At 42.4% G+C, this 27903-nt stretch overlaps 1 long non-coding RNA gene across 1 annotated transcript; it reads right to left on the reverse strand.

Annotated features, from left to right (window-relative positions):
- Window positions 1–3135: 3135 nt before the first annotated feature.
- Window positions 3136–27815, reverse strand: LOC119622790 (uncharacterized). The gene is made up of 3 exons (XR_012089947.1): window positions 27572–27815; window positions 27346–27478; window positions 3136–4538 (listed from the first exon to the last, which is right to left on the reverse strand). It is a non-coding gene; the product is annotated as an uncharacterized lncRNA (long non-coding RNA).
- Between the last annotated feature and the right edge of the window lie 88 nt (window positions 27816–27903).

Raw genomic sequence — 27903 nt, forward strand, 5'->3', positions numbered from 1 at the left:
TATTGTTCACAGAGCTCATGTATAGAGTACAGAGTATAGAGTAGGGCTGAAAAGGGCAGGTCAGATCTCTGGGGTGGGGATTCGGGTAAATGCAGAATAGCACCGCCTTTCTTCAGGTTTCCCTTCAGTAGCCCATATACAGGTGTGTTCTCACCAGGTTATAAGCTCCATGAGAATGGATTTTTTAAAATTATGTTTTTATTTTCAATGGATAAATTACAATTTTGTATTTTTACGGGGTACAATGGACATTTTGATGCATATATACGATGTGGAATGATTAAGTCAAGCTAATTAACATATCCATCACCACACATATATATGTTTTGTGGTGAGAATATTTGAAATTTACTCTCAGCAATTTTGAAATATACAATACATTGTTAGTAATTGTAGTCACCATGCTATGTAGTAGATCTCGAAAAGTGAGATGATGTTTCTGTGCCTGGCTTACCCCATGGACTGTATCTAGCATCCTGCCTTCCAGGTTCATCCATGTTGTCCTAAATGGCAGAATTCCTTTCTCTTCTCTTCTCTTTTCTTTTCCTACCTTCCTCTCTCTCCCTTCCTTCATTCCTTCCTTCTTTCCTTCTTTCCTTCCTTCCTTCCCTCCCTCCTTCTTTCCTTCTTTTTCTCTTCTTTTTTTGACAGCGTCTTGCTCTGTCACCAGGTTGGAGTGCAGTGGCGCCATCTCAGCTCACTGCAACCTCTGCCTCCCTGCTTCAAATAATTCTCGTGCCTCAGCCTCCCAAGTAGCTGGAATTACAGATGTGCACCACCGAGTCTGGCTACTTTTTGTATTTTTTGTAGAGACAGGTTTTCACCATGTTGGTCAGGTTGGTCTCGAACTCCTAACCTCAAGTGATCCACCCACCTTGGCCTCCTGAAGTGCTAGGATTACAGACGTGAACCACTGTGACTGCCAGAATTCCTTTCTTTTTAATATCTGAATAGTATCCCATTGTGTATGTAAACCACATTTTCTTTATCCAGTCATCTGTTGATGGCCACTTAGGTTGACTACATATTTTGACTATTGTGAATAACGCTGCATTGAACAAGAGGCACAGATCTCTTTGACATCCTGGTTTCAAATCAAGACTGAGGTATTGTTTTTGTTTTTTGACTGATACTGATGTAGCTCAAGCACCTAGAACAATGTCTGGTACATAATAGATTCTCAACAAATGCCCCTATCTGCCCTGTCCCATCATTCTGAGCTGGGCAGCACCTTAGTGTGGTGACTTCAGAAGCCTTCCTAAGTCTGGTGATCCGACCCATGCAGAGGGATCTAATGCCATGGCTGGGGTGCCATGGGAGGGTTCCAGCTGTGCTCTCTCTGTGTGGAGGATGAATCTAATAGTTCAGGCAGCCTTGGCTTCAGGTGTACCAGTGAGGGTGGGAGATGGGATGAGAACTGTGAGTGACAGCCGTGTGCAAGACACAGGCCTCATGTTTCTTTTTGACTTTGAACTCCCTCTGCAGGTGGCTCCATGTTAATCTCTGCAGTCTGCTGCTTCTTCCTGTTTTTTGGCAACAGTGAGTCTGCGATGATCGGCTGGCAGTGCCTGTTCTGTGGGACAAGCATTGCAGCCTGGAATGCTCTGGATGTGGAGCTGTATCCCACCAACCAGAGGTCAGTTCTTCCATGGGCTTTCCTCAGGGACTTGTTTGGGTTTCTTTGGTCAGAAGTCTACCTGCTCCCTGAATCTCATGCTGTGCATGGCCATCGTGGTCTTTCTGCTGTTCCATGAAACAAATGTCTCTTACGTTGAGCTTCTCCTGCATGGGGGATGGCGTAGACCTGAAAGTTGGCAGGCTAGGGCTTGATAGTGTTGGAAGGATGGCAAGAAGCAAAGGATGGGAGCAGACTATGTCCAGGAGAAGGAAATAAGAGTGAAAAGTTGGCAAAACCATATGTGTCATGTAATCCACAAGAGAGAACAGACCTGCCAATGGGAGATAAGGCCAAAAAGTGAAGAACTGAAATAGCACAGGGGCAGGGAGATAAATGAAGCTCAGGAGGCAGCATGAAGTCCAGGGAATCTGCAGAGAATGTGGCAGGGAGGCCCAGGGGTCACTTTTATTTTACACAGGTCATATATGGGAAGAGGCCTGGTTTAAGGGCATAGGGTGAAAGTCATTACTTAGTAATTGTTTTTTCGTTGTGGAGGGGGAATTGTGAATTTTAAGGAGAGAAGATAAGAGGCCCTGTGTTCAAAAAGGAATGTGAAATGGTAAGGAAGGCGGGTAAATGAAATTCTGCAAAAACCTTAGTGATATTTCCAAAATTAGCGACAGAGGTGTTGGGATATAGATAACTAAGGAAGAGCACAATGTGTCATATTTGGAGCCCCTCTCATTTGAGTCAAAGAACTGCTAAGTTTTACACAAAATAACAGGAGGACAAATGATTATTATTTGAATATGATGTGATTTTACATCTAGGAAACCTAAGAGAATTAACTAATGAGACTACTAGAGAGAAAAAGACAATTTGGTCAGGTGGTCAGTAATAAAACTAAATTATGTATAGGTTTTGAAATATATTGGAAAAGTTAAAGATGCAATTCAGATCCATTTAATAACAGCAGACATCATAAAATAGGGATCAACTTGACAAGTGAAACATTTAAATGAAGAAAATAATAAAGCTTTACTAAGAGATATTTTAAAAAGACACATAAGAGAAGATAAATATATGCCAGCTCAGTGACTTGGGAGGCCGAGGCAAAAGGATTGCTTGAAGGCAGGAGTTTGAGATCAGCCTGGGCAATATAGAGAGATCCCATCTCTACAAAATATATTAGAAAATTAGCCAGGCATAGTGTCATGTGCCTGTAGTCCTAACTACTCAGGAGGCTGATGGGGGGAGCTGCTAGAGCCCCGAGGATTCAAGGTTATAGTGAGCTAGGATCACAACACTGCACACCAGCCTGGGTGACAGAGACAGACCCTGTCTCAGAAAATGTATATATTTATGGATAATGTATTTATATATAATTACGATAATATATATAATTAATAGCACATAAATAGTATATTTTTATTATATATAAATAAATGTATATATATTTAAGAGACAAGATATTCTTAATTTTGGATAAAAAGATTCAATCTCACAAAAATGTCAAATTGTATTCAGATTTTTTCTAACATAAAAGAGTTCATTCAAAATTCAACAAGTGTTTTTTTGCCCCCCTGGGAACTTGAAAAAAGTTTATTTTAAAAAGTACATATGTTAAAAGATCCAAGAGAATACAAAAACAAAAATACTAAGACAAACAAATGAAAAAGACTGGGTTGGTGATTATAAAGCTACAGTGTGGTACAGTTATAGACAAAAATGAAAGAAGAGTTTTAAGTACAAAAATATACCCACTTTCTTAATAAACTTGTGGTATGAGAAACAAACACTTTATTTCACTTGGGGAGAGGTAGTATTGGGAATATTGCCTCTGCATACAGATGGGGTCATGAAAGAATAAATGATTAGTAATAGTTCTCACTGGAAAGTGGGATTGAAAGATCATAATTAGGATTAGGTTTTGCTGTGGCTGACAGAAACCTCAAATACATTGCTGTGGTCTTGAGAAGGCTAAGCATTGCATTTTTTCTTTCCTGAAAAATCCTAGAGTGGGTAGTGCAGGCTCTTTCTATCTCATTGCTTTTCATTGCATGGACTCACCATGATCCAGAATGAAACCATCTGTGTTCCATCATGAAGCAGGGTAGAAGGAAAAGAACGAAGGGGAACAGAGCAAAAGGCCCACCCATAATGTCCCTTAAGGAAGCTTCTTGGAAACTGCCGCCACTTTCACTTACATCCCATTGGCCAAAACTAAGTCACATGGCCATTCTCAGCAGCAAATGAGTCTGGGAAATGTAGTCCTACATTTGGGGAAATGCTATTTGGGGGCAACTGGCAGTCTCTGCTTCAGGAGGGTTGAGAATGTTAAAAGGGGGAACACTTACATTTTCTGCTTTGCATACTTCTTCACCCTTTCAGGGTTTCCATAGTAAGCATGTAATACCAGTAAAAAAATTTTAAATAGATATCTTTGAGAAAAAAAAACAAACAAACAAAAAAGAAAAACCTTTGAAGAAAATACTTCAAAATGTTAACAGAGGTGACTGTCTCTCGGTGAAGAGGTTAGATATCCATTCATCTTTATATTATTCCGTATTTCCAAATTTGACTACAATGAGAATGTGTTATTTTTATATTTAGGAAAAAAAATTCCCTTGTACCCCTCTTCCCCCTGCAATAAGGAAAAGAAAGATTCCAGTCCTGTTCATCTAATGAGGTTCAAAATGTCAGAATTATTTCCATTCTTCTTCTTTTACACAGCAACAGCCTTCGGCATTCTCAATGGATTATGCAAATTTGGCGCCATCCTGGGAAACACCATATTTGCTTCTTTTGTTCTGATAACCAAAGTGGTCCCCATCCTTCTGGCTGCTGCTTCTCTGGTTGGGGGTGGCATGATTGCCCTTCGACTGCCAGAGACTCGAGAACGGGTCCTGACGTGAACCACCTATGGGAAAAGGAAAGGTCAAGAGAATCTTGTCCAGGACACTAAAATGCATCCACACTTCCTGCCTATCACGGTCCAGAGGGCACCTCGGATAATACATGAGGAGAAGTTGACTTTGTGACCCCTAGTTTAGGACCCACTTCAGCTGTCAATATGTTTGTAACTCAAGTGACTGTTTTGGGGGTGCCCTGAGCCACCCTTAGAATCACAGAACTGCGTGTTTAACTTCAGGTCTTCCCAGTCCAAGGCAGGGAGAGGATTCTCCAGTGAGTGCACACACTATGCGAGGAGTAAGCATTTCTCTAAGCCAAGTGCAAGGACTTACTTGCATTTCAAAAGGAATTAGAGGGTAAGAAATACCCAAGCTCCTCCATAAATCTCCTTGGAGCCCAACAACTTAACAAATCAACTTGGCTGGAAGTTAGAGTCACTATATGAAGATTGGGCTTGAAGTACAGGATACATACATTTTTGCATTTAAAAGTATCACCTATCATATTTTCCACTCGAATACTGGCATGGTAACATTGAGAATACTCTGATCTGGAAAGCCAAATATTTGAGCAACATCTATAGAGATCTACTTTTCTCCTAAGTCTACTACGCTTTCCATGATAATTAGGTGATACATTTAAGAAGGATATTTATTTCTGTTTTGCTCTATTCAAAGAAATTGAATGGGTTAGGTATTCTGTAAACTAAGTTTGCATATAACTTTATTTGGGTTTAATTTCCACAATGGGTATCTGCAAATATTGCCAGCATTTTAGCCATATTTTGGGAGAACTTGGTGTTTGAGGTCCCAGGAAATGAGGTCTGATCAAATGAAATGCAAGCACAATTTCTTACAGCCATTTAACTTTCTGCTGGGAGGATGTACTTAACAAACTCACATTGTACAGTCCACTTAATCCAGGCACTTTCTTTGTGCAGTTGGAGTGAGTAGTTAATTCTCTCTCTTATATAGATGACTTGTGAAACTCAAGCTTACCATCTTCAGTGCCGGCATTTTACTTTGCCACTCACTCCAAAACAAAGTGAGATGTATTCAGTGGCCTCTGGTACTCTTTCTGGCAAGAATCAAACAACGTGGGGACTGAGGGAGGGATGGGGAAGTGTAGCCACATTTCTTCCAAGTGTAAATACTTTTTGTTTGTTCTAGCAGTAAAATGCAAATGCAATCCATATTTGTTAGAATGGTCGGGTCTCATGAGAAATCTATGCTATGTGTCCAGGGCTTTTGAAACAGAATCCATTGGAGTGGGAGTTAGGGAGTATAGTGGATGCCAAATATGTCTTTCTTCAGTGCTTAAGAGAACTCTTTCCTGAAATCCAGCTTTGAACATAAACAGGGGTGTGGGTTGGGGGAGCAGCCTAGGACAAACCTGTCTGATGAAGGTCAACAATAGACTGAAGTGTTGACTGCATGGAAGAGGAACATCAGAAGTGCCTGACAATGGAGGGGACAGTGAACTATGCACAACCGCCAGTGGAGGTGAACTTGAACCTGCCCAGGCCGAATGAACATCAGCCTGCAAGAACTAGTTCTTTGAATTGATTTGCAATGCTCTCAATGGCTATAAAGTGCCACATTTTCCCTATCAGAGCTCTCCGAAAATTTCAAACAGAATAATAATGGCTGCATCGAGTGTTTTCTCAGTTTTGGAGAAATGCTTAGGTCCTATGATAGCTTCAGGACAGCTTCCTGTAATTTTCCTCAATTAACGGGTTGGTAGGGGTAAATCTTATGACACCTTTCCACCGTCGATTTGTGATCAGTTTTAATCGTTAAAATGTTTACTCTGCTTCTGTCAATCCTCACCTTTTTATTTACACCCCTCCCTTTTTTTCTGAACAGGGAGAGAAGACATGTCCCTTTGACTGGACACCCTGATCCCTCCAAATATATATACCACTGTGTATTAATCTTTCTCTCAGTGTTTTATAGGGGTACCTAACATAATGCTGTGTCAATAATGAAAGGCTTGATGTAATATAGCTGTAATTTACCTTCCATATGAATGCAGTGGTTAGGTTCATAAAAGAGAATTGTGTGAGTCTGGGATTACCACATCTAAAACATTATTCTTTAATGAGATAATACAATTCATTGAACAGCTACCACTTAAAAATATTGCAGGACAATTAGAGCCTGCATTTCTAGTTAAGATGGATCTTGTAAATTTAAAATCGGATTAACTTTTGAGTGCTGGGGTGGCTGCAATAATTTGGGGGCTAACTCCATTTGGTTTCCAAGCTCTCACTTCTGCATTATCTTTACGGGTCTTTAAACCAGCCACCTAACAATCAAGGGCAATTCCCATCTGATCTATCACTCAGGCCTTTGTGAAGAGTGCATCCAAGCTCTGCAGACTTTTCTCATGAAGGATTGTCTAGCACGAGTACCTGGCTACTTAAATGCTGTCACTCCTGCTGAGATAAATGCGTCTTTAAAAATAGTCTCTGTGGGCCGGGCACGGTGGCTCACGCCTGTAATCCCAGCACTTTGGGAGGCTGAGACGGGCGGATCACGAGGTCAGGAGATCGAGACCATCCTGGCTAACATGGTGAAACCCCGTCTCTACTAAAAAATACAAAAAAAAAAAAAAAAAAACTAGCCAGGCGAGGTGGCGGGCGCCTGTAGTTCTAGCTGCTCAGGAGGCTGAGGCAGGAGAATGGCGTGAACCCGGGAGGCGGAGCTTGCAGTGAGCTGAGATCTGGCCACTGCACTCCAGCCTAGGCCACAGAGCAAGACTCCGTCTCAGAAACAAAACAAAACAAAGTCTTTGTAGCAGGTCACTGGGGGACAACGTACAGCATCTGGCCATCCACTTCTTTTTCATTTCGTGTTCTACCCCAAGAGACTCCCGATGTCTGTCGGCTGTGGAGGGTTAAAAGGATGAGGCTGTCCTTTGTTTAGCAAATTGGTTCACAGTTCATGATGATGTATTTTATGATGCCAAGCTTGGAGATAGTTGCTTTCCGTAGTCCCAACTGTATTGTGTCATCTCCTGATACTGATTTTTGATCTTTTGTTTTATTAAAAATAGTGAGTGAAAGAGGTGTGCCTATCTGTGAAGTTTGTAGTACATTATCCTGAAGTTATGTAACAAATAACCCCCAACCCCAGCATTCCCTGCTACCCTGTGTTCATTAAAACTAAATACTAAAAATAACTGTAAGAAAACCTTAAGAACTGGGGTTAGAGATTATTTTCAGGCACTAGGGTCTCTTCTGTATTCCTAAATTGATTGAATTAGCAGGGAGAAACATCGAGAATTGCTTCCTTCAACTTTTTATTTTGCAACGTGGGGACCTCAAGAGGTTAAATGATGTGGCCCAGGTTACATGTAATGTGAGGAGAGGGTGACAAGGCCTAAGGTGATGCTCTCGTGCAATTCTGGGGAAGCCTGCTGTTTGAGGAATGGGACAATGTGACACATATTCTCCGTTCCCTGAGACCATTCATTGACTATTCGCTTGGTGGTTTTACTAGAATGAGAGGAAGCATCAGTTTAAACATAAAAAGATTAGTATTCATTCATTCATTCATTCATTCATTCATTCATTCAGCAAATCCTTATTGAGCCCTGACTGTGGGCCAGTCCCTGTGCCAAGTCCTGGGGACACAGTGGTGAAAAAACTGGTTATAGTTTCTGCCTCCTGACCCATTCCGCTTACAGGGAGTAGGCAAGATGGATATTAAATTGACCATAAACACTGAGGACAATGACCTTACAATCCGCAAAATGCACCTTTTGTTTGTAAAAGGATTGCTACTACTTTACTTGTCAGCTCTGGATCTCTAAATGTGGTGGCTCCCTCCTCTTTTTTTTTTTTTTTCTTTGAGGAGTGTACCATTTTTTATCTTTATAAATTAGGTAAGGGAAATGATGCACTTGCCCATTTTCTACAGACCTAATAGATTTTTACCTAATCAGTTTTACAGAAAGTATTACATGGAAGAAGAGATAGGGGCCAGGTATGCAAGAGGGACATTGGTGAGTGGGGTAAGAATCCCAGTAGCCCTGGGAAAGGTGTCTCCACTTCCACATCTGGCTTTTCTAGGAGGCATCTGTGCTAAATGACCTGGGATTGTGTTGGATGGCATACGACTGAAAGTTCAAAGAAACCAATTTATAATAAGTTTACAGTTTAGGAAAAAGAATTCCCTTTCACCCCTCATCCCCCTGCAATAAGGAAAAGAAAGAGCCCAGTATCACCTAATTATCGTGGAAATTATGTTACTCTCATATGAAGGGAATCTGGAGGAAGGAAACCAGGGCTGGTGTGGCTGCCTTTTGATCCCTGGGAGCACACTCCTGCCTTCAGAGTCCTTGACCTTTAGTGCACAGTTTCTATCACTGAGGCTGCCTCATGGGCTAAGATGGCTGTTGAAGCACTGATCCTCGCATCCACATTTCAGGCAGGAAGCAGAAGGAAGGGCAATGGGCAAAGGGGCTGTGCCTTGCAGATGAGCCAGCCTCCCTTTATTGCAGAGGAGGCAGGGAAATGTGGTATTTACTGGGAACATCACCGCCCCTCCTCCAAATTGAGGGTCTTGGCTCCAAGGATGAAAGCCGGAAAGGATAGGTAGATCAGTGCTTCTTAAACTTTTGCATGCATCAGAATCACCCAGAAAGATGATAAAACTCACTCTGCAGGGCCCCACTCCCAGAGATTTGGATTCAGTAAATCTGGGGTGGGGTCTGAAGAATCTGCATTTTTAAACAAACTCCCAGGTGACATAGATGGTGTCAATTCTCAAGCCATATTTTCAGTAGCACTGACACTCTTCCAATAGGTAGTACTTTCATTTGTCAGTGAATAATATTGCTCTGATAACTTAAAACCAACCCAACCAGAAGCTCACAAAAACTAGTAACCCATGAAAAATGATCACTATTTCCCTAGAGCTCTGAGACAACTAGTGGTAGTGCAACAGTAACCCAAAAATGTCAAGGAAAATATTTCCTTCCCCAGAAACTGCTTGGTTTCACTCAGGTCCTGTCCTTATGGGTCTGTGTCTGGTTGCAGGACTTGAAGTATTTCGGAAGCTTAGCAAAGGGTGAGCCCTTTCCCCTGGTGGTTGGTGATCTTTGTTTTGGCCATTTCCACCTGGTGAAGATTTTCATAAACAAATATGCTTGTGGCATCTTGTAATTCATTGTGCCTTATGATGGGCCTCTGATTCTATAAGCTTTCCCCTAGCTAGGGATCCCTAGGGGTGATCAAGACGTGACTGGATGTGAACCTGGCCTACTGACTGTCCACCTGAACTTGCCTAGAAACGTCTCTTGAAAAGGATGAAAAGCCTCCTCCTTTAGACAAGGAGGACAGAGTGGGGTAAATTTATCTACATAGATCTCATTCGAAAACAAATTTACAGAATGCAGAATGGCTACTGTGTGTCTTGTGCTATGCTAGGTCTCTCTCTCTACGTGGACTTTGACCCTGTCCAAAACATTGTGCTTTTGTGTGTAGTTGTGTCACATTTAGGCCCAGTCCTAAGAACAGTTTGAAAATAAATCACATACAGCCTTTGATTGTGAGGCAAGCTTAAAGTACATTTTGTTTGATTTGCAGAGGCATGGTGAGGAATTTATATGCATGGTTGTTGTGGCAGCAGTGAGATTTCCAAAAAGATGAATGATGAAATGAAACAGACTGAAGCTATCTCACAAATGTTAAACGGAGAAATAAAAGTCGTTATAGTCATTGCTAATTACAGAATGAGCAAGAGATTTATTTAGCAGGACCATACTATGCCCCTTTGAAGGTTCAGTTTATGAGCTGGAGCACAAGGATTTACTGTCATTTCACCTGAAAACACACATTTAGCTGTCCATTTACCTTTAGTCCTACTGATTTAAAATACTTTAAAATTTCAGAAACCATTAATATGTATTCCTTTAGAAAGCAAAGCTCTTTCAGAAGCTGTCCTCTACCAAAGTTAATGCGGTCACCACATTTGATGATTTTGCTAGGGAGGGAGGTTTATTTAATCACAGCTACTGTCACTCAGGAGGATGAACCATTCAGAAACCATGGCCCTGTCCTCCGATTCTTACCTACCACATAGAATCTCAGTAATTCAGATTTCTCTAAACCAGCATTAGTGATCATTTCGATAGGGTATGAACAAAAGGCCTATAAAAATAGCTTTCCAGCTCGCCACCAAAAATGCAAAAAATGGTAAGTATGTGAGGTAATGCATGTGTGAAATAGCTTGATTTAGTCACCCTACAATTTATACTAGTCAATTAAAACTACAAATAAAGTGGCTTTCCAGAAAAATTAGATATTGGACTCTATTACAAAGGAATTGCATAAAAATACTTACAAACATAACTATAAGCAGTTGATGAGCAAATTACAAATGACTGTTTTTTATTAAAGTATTCCTCCAAAAGAAAGGGAAAGCAAATTCCATAGACACCCAGAATACTGAAAGTGACAAAACAATACTTCTTTCAAATGTATTTTATGATGTATTGATTGACATTCGAATGGTTTTAAGTAGGATAATTTTCCAAAACCTAAGTGCTACATATTTTACAGTGGAAATATCAACCTTATCATGAGCTAAAGATTTGTAATCAGAATGTTGGTAGTGCATTGCTAAGTTATGACAAGTGTCATAGGACAAGGATATTTGGCAGGTATCCTTAAATATACAGATGCTTATCAGTAGGTTTAATAGATGATTTCTGAAAGGTAGCCCAACTTTTTATTTCATTTTATTTTTATTTTTATTTTTATTATTTTTTTGAGACAGAGTCTTACTCTGTCATCCAGGTTGGAGTGCAGTGACGCGATCTTGACTTGCTGCAACCTCCACCTCCTGGGTTCAAGCGATTCTCCCACCTCAGCCTCCCAAGTAGCTGGGATTACAGGCATGCACCACCATACCTGGCTAATTTTTGCATTTTTAGTAGAGACAGGGTTTCGCCATGTTGGCCAGGCTGGTCTTGAACTCCTGACCTCAAGTGATCTGCCCACCTCAGCCTCCCAAAGTGCTGGAATTACAGATGTGAGCCACTGTTCCTGGTCCCAACTTTTTAAAATTAAATTTTGGGGAAGTTCATGGAGATATTTTTGACATATAAAAATAATTTTAAAAACCCTTCCATAGTGTGTGCATATATACACACAACTTTCGGTTTAATATACTTGCCATGCATTAGTCAGTTTTGATTCAGGGTACATAAGGGATAAAATATAAAAAGACGTTTTAAAGTTTGAAATACGTGCTAAGTAGTCAGAGAGAGATTTGGCAGTTTTACCACATTTCAAATGGGCCAAACATTAAAATAACTTATCCTTGAATTTCAGGTTTCAAGGAAGGAGGCATATCTAAGGCTATTTTTTGTGTGTGAGATTTGGTCTCAGTTTTTTGGTCCATCTGAATCCTGGAGGTCCCCAACTCTACCAGACCAAAAGCGTGTCTCTGTTTTTTGTTGTTACTTCTCTGTTCTTGATGTAATGAGTTAAGTAGATGAAAGAGATTAAGGGGCAGGGAAGGGCTCTTAAAAGTTTAATGGTTCAACTTTCCATAGTGATTCATGCTTGTGAATCTTCTTCCTTTTCTATTTCAAAGTAGCCAAAACTTGGAAAGTTCAAATTAATCTTTGGGCTCCAAAGAGCAATTCTGAAGGATTAACAGGTTTCATGCTCTCTAGTGGGAGGTGGCCTAGACAGGTGCCCGTTTCGGGGAGAGGTGAGAGTACCCAGATGTGGGTGACTATTCCTGTTCCTCCCTGAATGTCAGGCCAGTGGTCTTGAATCATTCCCACAGCAACTGCTACAAAAGTGACTATCTTAATCCTTTGACTAGATGGGATACTTTTTCTAGCTTTTCAGCAGTGAACTGTTGAGTAGTAATGTCCGCTCCCAGAATGGTGGTTCCTAAGAGCAAAGTCAATTAGTACAATTTCTCCAGGTATCCAGCTATCTCCAGGTGTGTGGTCCCATGAAGTACTCTAAGAACTGTAAACAATACTTCACAGGTATAGAAGGCATTTGTAATACTGTTGGTTCAAATGTGCTGACATGTAGCCAGTGGAGGAAGATGTTTCTTTGGAAGCCTGCCATCTTTCTGTAATGCACCTTCAACCTGAGGTGATTAAGAGTCATTATATTTCCCAGTCCCAAGTCATATTGACCAGTTCTGTGGTCCTATGACTAAGTGGAGGACACAATCACAGGCTGTGAGTCATGAAAAGTGGGTGCAGGTTATAGGCAAAGGAATCCATTAGCCAGTTTACAATGACTTGTCAACTGACCAGATATAACTTGACCATATGTCCATGTAGAGTTGCTCATATTAGTCTGTAAATAATTCTATGCATAGTGAATGCAGCTACTGAATTATTAAACTGAGGCTACAAATGTGAACTGACAAAACCCACTTTTGGTCTCTCTTCATATTTTTCATGCTCTCATTTCTCTCTCCCTTCAGATGTTTTTCCATCTGACTGTAACTGGATAGTGGAATTGCTCTGATTATCGATGTCTTTTTTGTTCCTCGGTATATTAAAATAGTAGTAACAGTTGATCTGGTGACTGGTGAATACGGTTTAATCTTTAATACCTTGTGATCCAGATACTTAGCAAACACACATGAAATTTACTAAATGACCAGCACTGCGATAAAGACTTTTAAAGCCTATCCCCTTTAACCTTCATAATAACCTAATGAGTAAGTGTTATTTTCTTCCTTTTAGAAATGGGGAAACTGGAGCACGGGAAAGTTACTTGCCAAAGACCAGTAGCTACAGACCGAGTATACCTTATCCCAAATGCTTGGGACCACAAGTGTTTTAGATTTCCAGTTTTTAAAGATTTGGGGATATTGGCATTATATCTACCAGTCGAGCATCCCAAGTCTGAACATTTGATATCTAAAATGCTCCAATGAACATTTCCTTGGAGTACATGTTGGCGCTCAAAAAGTTTTGAATGTGGGAGCATTTCGGATTTTTGACTTTTGGATTTGGATTTGGAATGCTCAACCTGTTTTCAGAGTCAGAGCCAAGGTCTGAATGCTCATCACCTGGCGTATAGTATGGTATAATCATCCCACCAAACTTATTCCAAAAGAAGCCTGGGTCATCTGCTGCAGATGCTTCTGGACCACTAGGCCAATATTAACCAAATTATTATAGATACCATCTTAACTGTAGAGGATCCCACAAGACTGTGACCTAATAAAACCCTCATTTTCCCTATGAATTGTGACTAACACAGTACGTGATACATTGTAGGTCTCAATAGATGATGAATAGACAGATGAATGAGCACATGAGTTGAATGGTGAGGAGCAAGTGAAGTGTCCTATTTAAAAGAGTTAATTCCCAGATTGATTCAAATGCGGACCTTACACTGCAGCTGTAACTCTGGGTCTGGGTCTTGATGGCTCCCGCTTTTCTGAGCTTTAAAACTTTAGTAACTGGATGATGGTGAGATCTGGGGAGTCCAGAGGAGGAAACTGGTTCTGGAGTGGTGATGCTGGTTGTCAGAGGGCTGAGGGTGGTGGCCTTTTGCTAACTGGTATGGAAGCATTTCAGTATTTTAACAAGTATGGAAGTAACAATATGAATTTTCCAAATAGAAACCTTGGAGGCCAGGTGCAGCGGCTCATACCTGTAATCCCAGTATTTTGGGAGGCCAAGGCAGGTGGATCACTTGAGGTCAGGAGTTCGAGACCAGTCTGGCCAACATCGTGAAAGCCCATCTCTTCTAAAAATACAAAAATTAGCTGGGCGTGGTGGCATATGCCTGTGATCCCAGCTACTTGGGAGGCTAAGGCAGGAGAATCTCTTGAACCTGGGAGGTGGAGGTTGCAATAAGCTGAGATGGTATGTGAGTCTTGGTTGGACCCAAGAAAGAGAATGCACTCCAGCCTGGGTGATGCAGTGAGATTCCGTCTCAAAAGAAAAAAAAGAGAAAAGGAAAAGAAAAGAAACCTTGAGAGCCACAACAAGTCCCAGTGCAATATCCTCACTTGATGATGTTTCCAAGCTCCTACCGAGGCTGCTGAGACACACCAATAATTGAAAAACTTCGTGAAGTTGGGTTTTGTTTCAACCAGGTATACTTTTTTGCTTTATTCCCATACCAACACTAGAGGGCAGTAGCTACCTTGAAGATGTAAACAAGGTTTCTCCAAGGTTGGCCAGCCCTCTCTCCCTACCTCTGCCAAGGGGAATGAATGGCTTTTGTAAAGCCTGAGTATTGCCCCTCTGTTGTTTACAATGGGTCTGAATGTGGAGATGATTCCAGAAGGCATTTGCTGGAGGGCCTGGGATGTCCTTTAACCACTGATAATATGTTCTTGTCTGAAAGATGGAAACTTTCCCATCAACTTTAGAGGAATTGTAGATTCAGCAATCATTTATTAAACATGGGGATGGGAACACCCTGCACCATCTTAGCGGATGACTGGCTTTTAACACATTCTTATTTAATTGGGACTTCACCATTTACTGTTGCTAGTTAATTTTATATAGGCAAAAAATTTCTGGGTGTCCCCTGGGATTCTGTAAGGACAATGTGCTATGAACGAGAATTCGGAAGGGAGTGGCGGTTTGTGTATTCATAAGGTGTCTACTCAAAGATTGAACTCTTCTATACATTGGGTGAAAGTTCCTGGCGTTAACTATATTAACTAGTCACTGTCCTAGCTGTCAGGGGAGCAGACGTTTTCAGCACAACGGATCCATACAAAGGCATTAAAATATACTAGGAGAAGCTCAGTTTGGAAGCCCTGAAGTTCTTGGCTCCAGCCTTAACTTCTGTGACCTGAGGAAAGGCTGTGAGAGCCTGTACTGGTTGCTTAACCTCATTTTCCTTATCTTTAAAACAGAAGAGGCAGACATAATGGCTGTAGGGTCTCTCCAAGTTTTGATTTCTACAGTAAGAACAGTATCACTTGGGCATGCATATAAAGCAAGACGCAAAAATGTAATTTCCTGTATGTGAGTCTTGGTAGGTCACAAGAAAGGAAGTGCATGCCATGTGAGCTCTGTTTTGTTTGGAGACACTTGACAGGGTGCACCGTGCTTTGATTACTCCTCGCCAGTGGTTTCCACAGAGGGAGTGAGGAACAGGTGATCTGCCAGTGTTATATGAAAGGCAGTCTAGGCTCAGGGCCAGCTTAAAGGAAAAAGGAAAGGAGGTATCCATAGGGAAAATGGAGTTAGTTTTATATTCAAATATTACCTGAGATGCCAACAAAGTAATGACAGAAAACTGCATTTAGCTATATCAGTGGAGGCTAAAAGAAGATAATCAGAGAGACCAGGAAGCAACCTACTGCAGCAGGAGAGAGAGAGAGGGAGGGAGGGAGAGAGAGAGGGGGTAGAGAGAGAGAGAAAGAGACAGATGAAGAGAGATAGAAGGAGAGAGAGAGGGAGGGAGAGAAAAAAGAGAGACACAGAGAAAAAAAAGACAGAGAAAGGAGAGAGAGGGAGAGAAAGGAAAGGAGAGAGAGATATGGAGAGAGAGAAAGAGAGAGAAAAAGTGAGAGAGAGAAAGAAGGAGAGAGAGGGAGAGGAAGGGAGAGGGAGAGAAAGAGAGACAGAAAAAGAGAAAAAGGGAGAGAGAGAAAACAGAGAGGGAGAAGGAAGGAGGGAGGGAGAGAGAAAACAGAGGGAGAAGGAGGGAGGGAGAGAGAAAAAAATGGAGGGAAAAGAGGGAGAGAGGGGGAGTGGGAAGACTGGGGAAGGTGGGGGGGGGGGTAGCGGAGAGGGAGAGGGAGACGGAGACAGAGACGGAGAGGAATTGATTTGTGGTTGGAAAGTCCCGGGTTTAAATCTTGGCTCCACATGGGTAAGCATGGGCAGGTGAGGGAGCTCCCTGAGCCTCCTTTTTCTCACCTGTTGTTCATAAACATGAGTTGCCTCTCCTCTCCTTCTTTTTCCTTGAATCTATAGTTCTAAGGAAAAAAAAGTGTTTCATGTTTCATGTATTCAATAGAAGCTTTTTCCCCTGGTGCTGAATAAGTAGAAAAGGCACTAGAAAGTGTAGTGAAAGAATGAGGGTACTCTAAGTCTGGCTTGAAGGGACCTCACCATTTCCAGAATGTTCCACAGCTAAAGATGAGCACACAGAGAAGGAGACCAGAAAAGACAGATGGATGAGGGACCTGGAAATCATGTGAGTCCTGGCATGTTTCTTGAAATGGACCTTCCTGGCATTAGTTTGCATGAAAGAATTATTTTTCGCTGGAGTGGAACAGACACCAAATAGCAATGGTGATGATGTGGAAGGGTCACCTCCACATGGCTTTGTAGGGGGTAGTAATATCAATGTGGTGAACCAGGGTGTGTAGAAGAACATGGAAAAAACACTTAGAGGCAAATGTTTGTCACTCCTTGTGAACTTTCAGAAATAAACAGGTGAAACCCCTAATGGAATTAGAAAACCTTTGTTAATAGCCAGGGAAAAGCATTAGGAATCACAGGTGATTACTGTAAATGAGACCCGGTTTACAGGTGACCACATGCTATGTAAAGAATGAAGGAAATTAGGATTTATTCCATGAAATAGAGATGTAGGGAGACTGAATGAAGTTTAGCAGAAATTATGCCTCTTTCAAAATTCTGTTTTTCAGGTCTCATTGAGTCTGAGTTAATATGTGAGACACCAATAGGCTGGTTTAGAATTACATGTCTTTATGATTTCATCTTTATGTATTTACTTTTTGGGGTTGCCTCATATTAAAGAACTTCAGCTTCATTTTGTTAAAGTAACTTCAGCAAGTGAAAACATAGACTATCCACTAATCTTGCATAAAAAATCAATATTGTATTTGCATCGGCTTCTCAAATCTAATTTCCACTGCATATAGGGTATCCCCCAGGGAAGCTTAGCCCAAAGGAAAGAAGTTGAAGAGAAGAGGAAGAGAATGACTTGGATGAGGAGGACAGAAGAATACAGAAGGGGAGGAGGCCAGGTCGTGGATCACGGCCAGGTCTGAAGGGGACAGCTGGTGGTACACATAGAAGCAAGAGGAAGGTCATCATGAGAAATTCTAGGACTGCAGAAGGAAGGTGTGTTTAGAGATTCTGATTCCTCCAACAGGGGGAAACAGAAAAAGTTCAGAATCTTAAATAATGGGCTTGGGTCAGCCTCATGTATTCCATCAGGTCAGAGTGAGACAGGGTGTGTGTCTGAGGATCCAGGCAGAGTTTCAGGTGATGTAAATCAAGCCCAGTTGATAGTAGTTGAAGAAGATTCTAGAGAAGGACATAGGAAATTGCATCCCTGGGTCAGAAATGGGCAGTCAGGTCTTTACTACTATACCCTCAAGAAATGACTGTGAATTCCAGAACGGCGTCTTCCTACCTCTGCCTTACCCACTACTTACTCTCTTGCAGTGTATGAGATACTTCCTGTGCACCACCCCACGTGCTCTTGGCTTTGCCTCTTTCTTAAATGGCTGCTGCTGTGGCAGTCAATCTATGCAGGCTTTGACAAGCTTCCTGAAGCCTGGGCCTCAGGAATTTTTGTCACACAGCGTGGCATGCCCAAAGAATTGTTCAATACTCACAAATGCTCAGCTGTGAAATGCAGGGGAGCTTATGTCTCTTGGGGGACCCCTGGACCAATGTGGGGCAGGATCTGATCAATAAATGCCTTCCTTCCCTTTCTTACTCCAGAGACTTGGTTGTGACTTCTCAGGTGATTCCATGAGATGTAAGTGGTCCCAGAGTGAGGGCCCATTGAAGAATGCTAATGTGTCCTGGTATCGGCTTGCTTTCCCTCCTGCTCTGTCTGTCCTCAGCCCTGCTGCCTAGAATCACCCTTTCAAAGAAACTACTGTCACATAAGCCTTTATCTCAGGCTCTACTCTGGGTAACCCAGGCTAGAAAAACAACAGACCAAGAGAGTGAGAAGGAGATGGGGATGTCTTCCCTGGAGGGCATCTTGAATTCAGCAAGTCGCTGCAGGGAGCAGGGGCTTCTCAGAACAAATGGTGAGACTATCCCCATCCTTTGCTTTGGAGGGTGGTGAATACCTGGGGCAGGTACGTCTCTGGCTAATGATACTGCTTTTATAGGAGACATTTTTCTGCTTTTCAGAGATCATTTCACATAAAACTCAGACTTTATGACTTAAAGTCCTACTCTCTTTTCTAGACCAATGACTCCCTAATTCTCCATGGCTTCATTTTAAGAGCCAGAGTGCACATTTGCCCACGGACTTGGTCTTCTGCCCCTGAATGTGGATCTATTCTTTATTATTCCCCTGAAATCAGTCTCCTAAGAACTGGCTGCCCCAACCCAGGTGTGGCCTGACTGATGCAAATACAGGGGAATTCTTGCCTCTGGTAGTTTGAGATTCAGTCCTTGGTCAGTTAATGGGGACCCAGATTACAGAATGCAGGTCTTTGATTTCAGGAAATTCAATGACTGTGTTGGAAGCACTAATTACCTGCCTTAAAAGCCAACATTATTAGCTAAGAATAATTATTACTGCAAGGAAAAGGAAGACAATCAGGAAGGAACACATCTTTAAAGCCACTTTCAATTTCAACTCACCTTCTAGCGGAGGGGGAAAGGTGCAAATCCTTATTCTCCTATTAAAAAGGAAGTCTTCAACTGTAAGCAATCTGCCACTGAATCCCATTTATATTTTTTACCTTTGGTGTGAATAGCAATTAGATGTAGTGACAAAAACACAACATGTGGACGTTCATATAACTTTGGTATTTGTTATTTTAAGTTCCTTTTCAGGATATAGATGATTATTGGAGTTTGAGTGAGTTATGGTTGGTGGGTGAAGCATGTGAAGAGTGTGTGTGTGTGTGTGTGTGTATGTGTGTGTGTGGTGAGGGGTAGCATAGGGAGGCTTCATGGTTACTATGGCTACGCCACACAACTCCCCTGGCAACTTGAACAGGGTGTAAGGGCAACAAACAGGGGGAGCTGGAAAAGCATACAAATGAAATCAGAGGGGGTTACAAATTTCCAAACTGGAAGACGGTATTTCCTTAAATACCTCTACCATCTGGGCACATTCTCTTTTAAGATTCTGTACTCCAGATGCATTTTTGTCAAACAAAGCAGAGTTATCTTTAGTAATATAAAATTAAAGGAGCAATGGCTGAGCGTAACAATTCTAAAGAAACCTTGGGATCGGCCATAGAGTGATGCCTGATTTAGCTGGCATTGTTGGGTCTTGGTGCTACATAAATAAAATAACCCCTGTAATGGGAGCTACCTTGTTGAACTAGGATGGATGAGTGGGTCAGTGGGAAGATTCTCTTTATTATTCTCCTTTAATCTGCCTCCAACGCTGCACCTGCCACATCTCTTCTAGGTCTGCCTTGGTTCCAAAACCCACCAAACTCTGTGGGGACATAACAAAAGGAAGGATGTGAGGATGAAGGGTAACCTTGATGACTCTAATTCTGTTTTCCACTCTCCTCTCTCCTTCCACACAGGCCTAGCTCATGGGTAATCGGATGGAGGAGAGGATGAAAGCAAGTGAAACTTCCTCCTTCCTTCAGGCCACAAAAGCCAGATAATCTCTTGCTTATGTGACATACAGTTCGTGGTTAATTCACTGCTTACCCCTTTTTGTCTATTGCTCCATCCTTTTCTCAACTCAACAGAGACTTCTATTTTTGTCTCTGTTTTTTAAAGTCTTAATTTTTAAAAGCTTTGTGGAGGTAAAATTCACATAACATAAAATGAACCATGTGAAAGGGCAGGTTGAGTATTCCCTTATTTGAAATACTTGGGACCAGAAGTGTTTCAGATTTTGGATGTTTTTGGATTTTAGAACATTTGTATGTATACAATGAGATATCTTGGGGATGGGACCCAAGTCTAAACATGGGATTAATTTATATTTCATATATGCCCTATATGCATAGCCTAAATGTAATTTTTATAATATTTTTAACAATTTTATACAGAAAATAAAGTTTGTGGTAAGTACTTTACATGCAGAATTTTCCACCTCTGCTGTCAAGTTAGCACTCAAAAAGCTTGAGATTTCGGAGCATTTCAGATTTTGAATTTTTGAATTAGGGATGCTCACCCTGTGTAGCTTTCAGTTGTGTTTAGTATACTCTCTGTGTTTCGCAATAAACATCTCTATTTCATTCCAAAACATTTTTACCACCTCAAAAGGAAGCCTGGTACCCGCTGAGCCATCACTCCCCACTTTCCCCCTCCTCCGCCCCTGCCAACCACTAAAACTTTTAATTGTAGTATAAAATATGTGCAGAAAAATGTGCAGGTCATATGTGTGCAGCTCAATGACTTTCAACAGGTGGTCACACCCGGGGTCCCCTGAGCTCAGATCAAGATGGAATCTTAGCAGCTCCTCCTGTGGCCCCTCTCACTTCTAGCCCAACCTCCAGAGAAGCTACTATCCTAATCATGGATTGTATGTGTATTTTTGAGCTTTCATCACATGGGCTCCAACCTTATGTTCTCCTTTGAATCTGGCTTCATATCTTCATCAGTGTGTTTGTATGGTTACGGTTTACTTATTCTCTTCACATCTTCATCAATATGTATGTATGATTGTGTTTTGCTTATTTTCATTACTGTATTGTATTTCCTTGGGCAAATTTACTCTAATTTGTTTGCTGGGTGAATATACTTCACTTTACTTATCCATTCTATTGTTTCGTGGTGCCTAGTTTCCCTCTTTAGGACTGCAGGACAAATTCCCCTGCTGTCTCAGTGCAGGAGAGCTGCTTTGCCCAGGTCACACTCCTTTGCTGGGCAGTCCACATCCAGTGCTGATTGACATGTGGGGTATGAAGGCCTAGCCCCGTCACCCTAACTTGGGACAACTAGGAAGCGCTATCCCAGATTCAGAGCTCTCCCGTGGGGGTCAGCTGAGACCATGATGACCTGCATTGCAGCCCACCCGGCTTCTCTCTGCCCAATTCTACTCCCTCCCCTCCCGCCATGGGTGATGATTCTTTAATTAATGTCCTGCATATCAGCATTGCTTTCTGGGTAGGAGTGGGCTTTGGATCATTTGTAATTTTTTGCTTTCACGAAGTGGTGCTGCTATGAACATTCTGGTACAGGTGTTCTGGTGAAGATGTGTGTGCATTTCAGTGGGGTATGTATCTCAGAGTGGAAGTGCTAGGTTTTAGAATTAGCACTCACTCAGCTTTAATAGATAGTGCCAAACAAAGTAAAGTGGTTGCACCAATTTACCTTCTTGTCAGGAGTCCTAGTTGTTTCACATCCTCACCAACATTTAGTTCTCTTTTACATGTTAGCTAGTATAACAGGGGTCGTGATATTTCAATCAATGCGGTATTTTTTTTTTTTTTTTTTTTTGAGATTGAGCCTCTCTCGTCACCCACGCTCAAGTGCAGTGGTGCGATCATAGCTCCCTGTAACCACCACCTCCCAGATTCTCGTGATTCTCGTGATTCAGCCTTCCTAGTAGTTGGGATTACACATGCATGCCATCATGCCCACATAATTTTTGTATTTTTAGTAGAGATGGGGTTTAGCTATGTTGGCCAGGCTGGTCTCAAACTCCTGACCTCAGGCCATCCACCTGCCTTGGCCGCTCAATGTGCTGGGATTACAGGCTTGAGCTACAGTGCCCCGCCTTCAATGTAGTTTTAATTTGCACTTGCATTGCAGCCTATATAGTTTTTAGGTGTCTCTCTTGAGCCATTGGGCAGATACCCCTTTTTAAGACTAAATATTTTTTAAGAGCAGCTTTAGGCCCACAGCAAAATTGACAGGAAGTATAGAGATTTCCCACATAACCCCTGCTCCTACATCTGCATAGCCTCCCCCCATTATCAACATCCCCCAACAGAGTGGCACATTGACACATCAGTATCACCCAAAGTCCACGGCTTACATCAGCGTTCTCTCTTGGTGGTGTACATTCTATGGGTTTGGACGGATGTGTAATGACATGTATCCATTATTATAATAGCATGCAGAGCATTTTCACTGTCCTGAAAATCCTCCTTGGTCTGCAGACACTCTTTACAATGATCACATCCCCCTTCATCCACGACAGGCATACATTTTCTTGTGCACCATTGGGACCAACATTTATTAATTTTTTTTTTATTTAGGAAAACTATAAATATAATTTACCATAATCATCATTATAAGTATATAGTTTCATGGTAATAAATACACTTAAATACTTTTTTCCCCTTCATTCCTCCAAGATATTTATTAATTTTAATACCTTTCTGCCTACTGGGTACAGGTAAGACCAGTATGGTTTTATAGTGGACTGGAATATTGTTGCCTTATTAAATTGCAGCAGCTCCCTGTAGTAAGAAGCAGCTGAAGAGGCTGGGCGCAGTGGTTCACGCCTGTGATCCCAACACTTTGGGAGGCTGAGGCAGGTGGATCACGAGGTCAGGAGATCAAGACCATCCTGGCTAACATGGTGAAACCCCGTCTCTACTAAAAATACAAAAAAATTAGCCAGACGTGGTGGCGGAAGCCTGTAGTCCCAGCTACTTGGGAGGCTGAGGCAGGAGAACCTGGGAGGTGGCTTGAACCTGGGAGGTGGAGCTTGCAGTGAGCCGAGATCACGTCACTGCACTCCAGTCTGGGTGACAGAGCGAGACTCCATCTCGAAAAAAATAAAATAAAATAAAATAAAAAAGAAGTAGCTGAAGAGTAACAGAAACCCCTGGGGCATGCTATCCTAGAGCAAGAGAGGTATGGCTAGTACTAGAAAGGGGCCTGGAGCCAGGGGACAGGGTAAAGATACCAGAAGAAGTTGGCTGAGGCAGAAGAAGGTCAAGGTTGATGCAAGAAAAAGAACATGAGTATACAGAGAAATAGATGTAGGTCTAAGCCCTGCTACTAATCAGCTTGAGCCACTGAATTTAGACCTCAGTTTCTACATGTCTAAATTAGCAGGTTTGCTATAAAATACTTCCAGATTGTTTGCTTCTCATTTTACATTTTCATTAATTACGAAAGTCATACATGTAAAACTAGTAATTGGAGTCCTACTTCTGGCATGACAGCATAAGGAACTCCAGTGACCTGCTCACCAGTGAAGTGGGTGAAAATCATTAAAAGAAAAAAAAAAAAAGCCAAACAAACTAAAGCCTCTATAAATGGTCCTAATGGCAAATGAAAAGAAAAATATCTTCAAGCAAGTCTATGAAGATTCAGCAGGAAAGGAGCGAGTCTCTGGTATCTGCCCCAAGACCTCTTCCTTCCTCTCCCCTCCCAGCTCAGTGGGGCTCTTTTCCTCATCCCTCCTGCTCAGCTGAGGGTAGAGACTCCACTCCAGATGGCTGTGGCCAAGAACACAGGGTTCTCTCTTCCCCCAGCTCCCACTGCTTTCTTCCTGGGAGGAGCAGGATATCAGCATTTCTCATCTTGCCCTCAGCTGCCTGTTGCTCAGGCTTAGTTCCAGGCAAGTGCTGGTGAGAGGTGAGGACTCCCTTCTTCCTCTCAGCCTGTGCTATGCAACAGAGGAGGCTGAAAATACTAGTCCCTGATCACTCTTGTGCCACCGCAGCTTGTGGGCTGATGGTTCCATATCAGAAGAGGTAAACCAAGAAGACCCCAGTCTGATGTCACACCCTTGATCCCCCAACTCCACTGAGCACTCAGCTAGAGCAGAAGGAAGCTTGTCATCATCCTCACCTCCAGCTTGAGAGCTGTCTCAGAGACTTTGCCTGGGGGAGAAGCAGGCCATACAACAAGTAGCTCCTAATCTCTTCCCAAAGGAACTGACTTCATTTGCGATAGAGAGTGGAGAAGTTCAAACCTAAGGGCCCTCTCTGGTGAGAGGCAATTGATGCATATGGGTCTAGGTCTTAAGACAATACTGTCTACGTGGTAGGCCAACTTGTCTGCAGGAGGGAACTGGAGAATAAAACAGCTGGGAGAAATCCTGTTGGGGTCAGAACAAATCTCAAACATGAACCTCAGGAACTGTGTCTCCAAAGGAGTCATCATTTGATTGGATTACTTTATAAAGAAATTTATGCCCCAGGGAATTGCTGAAAACAACAGAATGATCAGCAGGCAATTAGCAGAGTTAAACAGCTAGGAGTCAACAGGGAAAGAAAGAGAACTGAACCAACATGATTCATCCTACGGTCGTCTCAGGGTGACTGTGGTCATACCCAAATCTGTATCTCCCTAAGGAGGAACATCAGAGGTTTAACACTATGGAGTAGGGGTAGGGAGTAGGGGGTGGGAGAAATAGACTTCACTAAAATCTTATCACTGAAAAATAAACAAGAAAATAACAAACACAAGTCTTAGAGGGGAATTCCAGTACCCAGCACTGCTGCAATATATTATCTAAAATGTTCAGTCTCAAAAAAATATTGTAAGCCACACACTGGAGGAACACTGGAGCAGAGACGGCAATAGAAACTGCTTGTGAGAATAACCAGATATCATATTTAGTAACAAAATATTTTAAGATAGCCATTATACAAATATGTTCACAGAACTAAAGGAAACTGTGATTAAAGAAGTAAAGGAAGGTAGGATGACAATGTGACATCAAATAGAGAATGTTAACGAACAGAAATTACAAAACAGAACCAAAAGCAAATTCTGGGGTTTAAAATTACATAACTGAAATAAAACATTTACCAGAGTGGCTCAACAGTGGATTTGAAGTAGTAAAAAAAAAAAAAAATTAACAAACTTGAAAATAGATTATAATTCTTTTATGTTCAAAATCTTATATGATGTTGGCCAAACTGATAACATTTAAACGTGAGACCACAGCAAGACTTGCATTGGAACAGGTTTAATAGACTTTACCATCATTTGTAGGGCATGGACCAGCCTAATTTGAATATTTAGGTGTGGGAGGTTTTAGTGGGAAAGCAAGAAGCATGAAAAAGACTAACTTGTTCAATATGCCATTTGGTTCAGCCTGATTGCCCATGTATCAAGTGTGATTTTGAAAAAGTTTTAGACTTTGATTGTGTTACTCAGAAAAATAGACTATGGATTTTGAGGTCTGGGTTTGACTTCTAACTTAGTCACTTTTCAGTTTACCTTGGCCAGAACCTAGTGCTAGGTAGTAACCAATCACAAAATTTCAGTGGCATACAACAGTAAGGACTAGTTTAGCTCGTGTGTTGCTGGGGCAGCCTGGGGGTTTGTTGGGTACGGGATAGACTGATCTAGGCATGGCTCAGTGGGGGTGGCTCTGTTTTATGTGTCTTTTTGGGACCAGAAGGCTAGACTGATGATGGCAGAGGGGCAAGAGAGCAGGTCCAACTGTAAAAGCACATTCTAAACCTCTGTTTGCATCCCATCTGCTAACATCCTGTCAGCCAAAACAAGACACATAGCTAAATCCATAGTCAAAGGAGCACTGCAAATTTACATAGCAAAGAGCATAGACAGATGATCCTATTACTGGGGGGGAAGTAAAGATCTGGAACCATATCACAGTCCACTGTAGTCAACTACTAGAAAGTTATTTTGTGTTATCTGAAAGAAGGAGATGATACTATCTAAACTTATAATTTTGCTGTGAGGGTTAATTGCAATATTTTATGTACCTCCCTTGACATGTCATACATAATCAATGGCTATGAATTTCCTTTGTATACAAAAGCTATAATGGATATTACAATTCTTTTATGTTTGAAATCTTATACGATGTTGGCCAAACTGATAACATTTAAAAGTATGAAATAATTAATAAATTATTTTTGTAACACGCTAGTAAAATAATGGATTTCTATCTATTATGTTCCCACTAGGTTCCACTTGCAAAAATATTTTGGCATAGTTGAATCCAGAGTGTATGACCATTCTGAATATTGCTATTTTGAATTTTCTTACATCAAAACGTTATCTGAAGCTTCTACACTGCTTTTCTGTGAATCCCTTCTTGTGGTTGTATGATAGTTTGTCATTTGTTGGACCATAATGAGGCAAACTATTTCATGGAGAGGTTTCAAGGCCTCTGGGCTGGGCATCCATTACCTGAGCTGGTGTCCTGTTGGTTTTAGAGTGTTGGCACCTGCTGAGTGATTGAGGCAAGGATCTTAGGGTGCAGGGCTCTCGAGCTCCATAAATCCTCTCTTCCCTGAGAAGAAAAGCTAGCATACTGGAAAAGCAGTAAAGTCTTCCATGTTTTATTAGTGTGACTGCTGCCCATAGGAGGAAAAACAAAGCCATCTGCAGATGCTGTCAGTGTCAATAACACATGACACGAGGCTCCAACCCCACTGAGTTGATTTGGTGGTCTAAAATATTTTGGCCAGACATAGGACTGCATCTGTGGCTTTGTATATTTGTTGAAGGAGCTACCTAAGCTCATTTGTTAAATTTTTAAAAAGCAAATGAAACAGACCTAGAATTGGTTTAATGAAGATGTGGCTCACAAGGGCAATGAACAGCAGGTGGGCTCTGCTAGCTGGGCAGGGTTAGTCCAATTAAGAAAAGCTTTGTCAGCAAGCTGTGGATCTCTTTGGGACCCAGATGGCAACCCACTGTAGTGGAGACTAGTTCCATGGCTAGACTCAAGGGCGGTCACTACTGGGGGAGCTGGGATGGAGACGGTGGGTCACTCAAGAGGAGAGGTCTTGCTCTCCCCAAAGGCTGTAACAAAGCCTGGTCCGGCCAGCGCACTCTCCGCTAACCTTAATCAATCAGGCCATGCTGCCTCCCAACTCCGATTCCCCTAAAAAGCCTCTCCTTTAATATGTAGGTCTCCAGGCCCCGCTGGGTGTAAAGCTCCTTCCAGGCCACTCCCACTGCATTAGCCCTTGCCCCCTCTGTCCACTCCCTATCCCAGGACGGGCTAGGTCCCCTAGGAAGCCCCGCCTTCTCACCGTTCACAGTCAGCCGAGCCTCCGCGGCGCCGCACCCCTGGCCCGAGAGCCCAGGCTCAGCCCTGCACACATAGTCGCCTGCGTCCTCCGGTCCCGCTGACGGAAGGCGCAGTGTGGCTCCAGAGCCCAGCACCTGCGACAGAGAAGGGGCGTCAGAAGCCGGATTTGCAAGGAAGCCTGGTCCCCCGCCAGCCACCGCCTCAGATTTAGGGCTGCATCTGCGCACCACCGCGGCGGGTCCAGGTTACCCGTGGAAGCGGGTTCCCGCGCCAGGCACAGCTGAAGGAGGCGTCTTCCCCCACGTCCACGGACACGGGCTCCGGCTTTGCCTGCAGAATTGGCCCAACTGGACGAAGGAGATGAGGGGTCACAAGGCCGGGGAGGAATGCAGTCCCTGACCCGGGATCAGCCCCACAGAAACACCACACCCTCTAGGGGGCAAGAATATGCCGCAAGTCCACTCTCTTCCTCCTAATACCCCACGCCCACTCTCCCAGCCCCGCCCCTCCAAGCCCCGCCCCTCAGCAACCCTGAAAGCCTCGCCCACCTTTGACCCCA

Source organism: Chlorocebus sabaeus, chromosome 2 (assembly GCF_047675955.1).
Source record: "Chlorocebus sabaeus isolate Y175 chromosome 2, mChlSab1.0.hap1, whole genome shotgun sequence".
Lineage (NCBI taxonomy): Eukaryota > Metazoa > Chordata > Mammalia > Primates > Cercopithecidae > Chlorocebus > Chlorocebus sabaeus.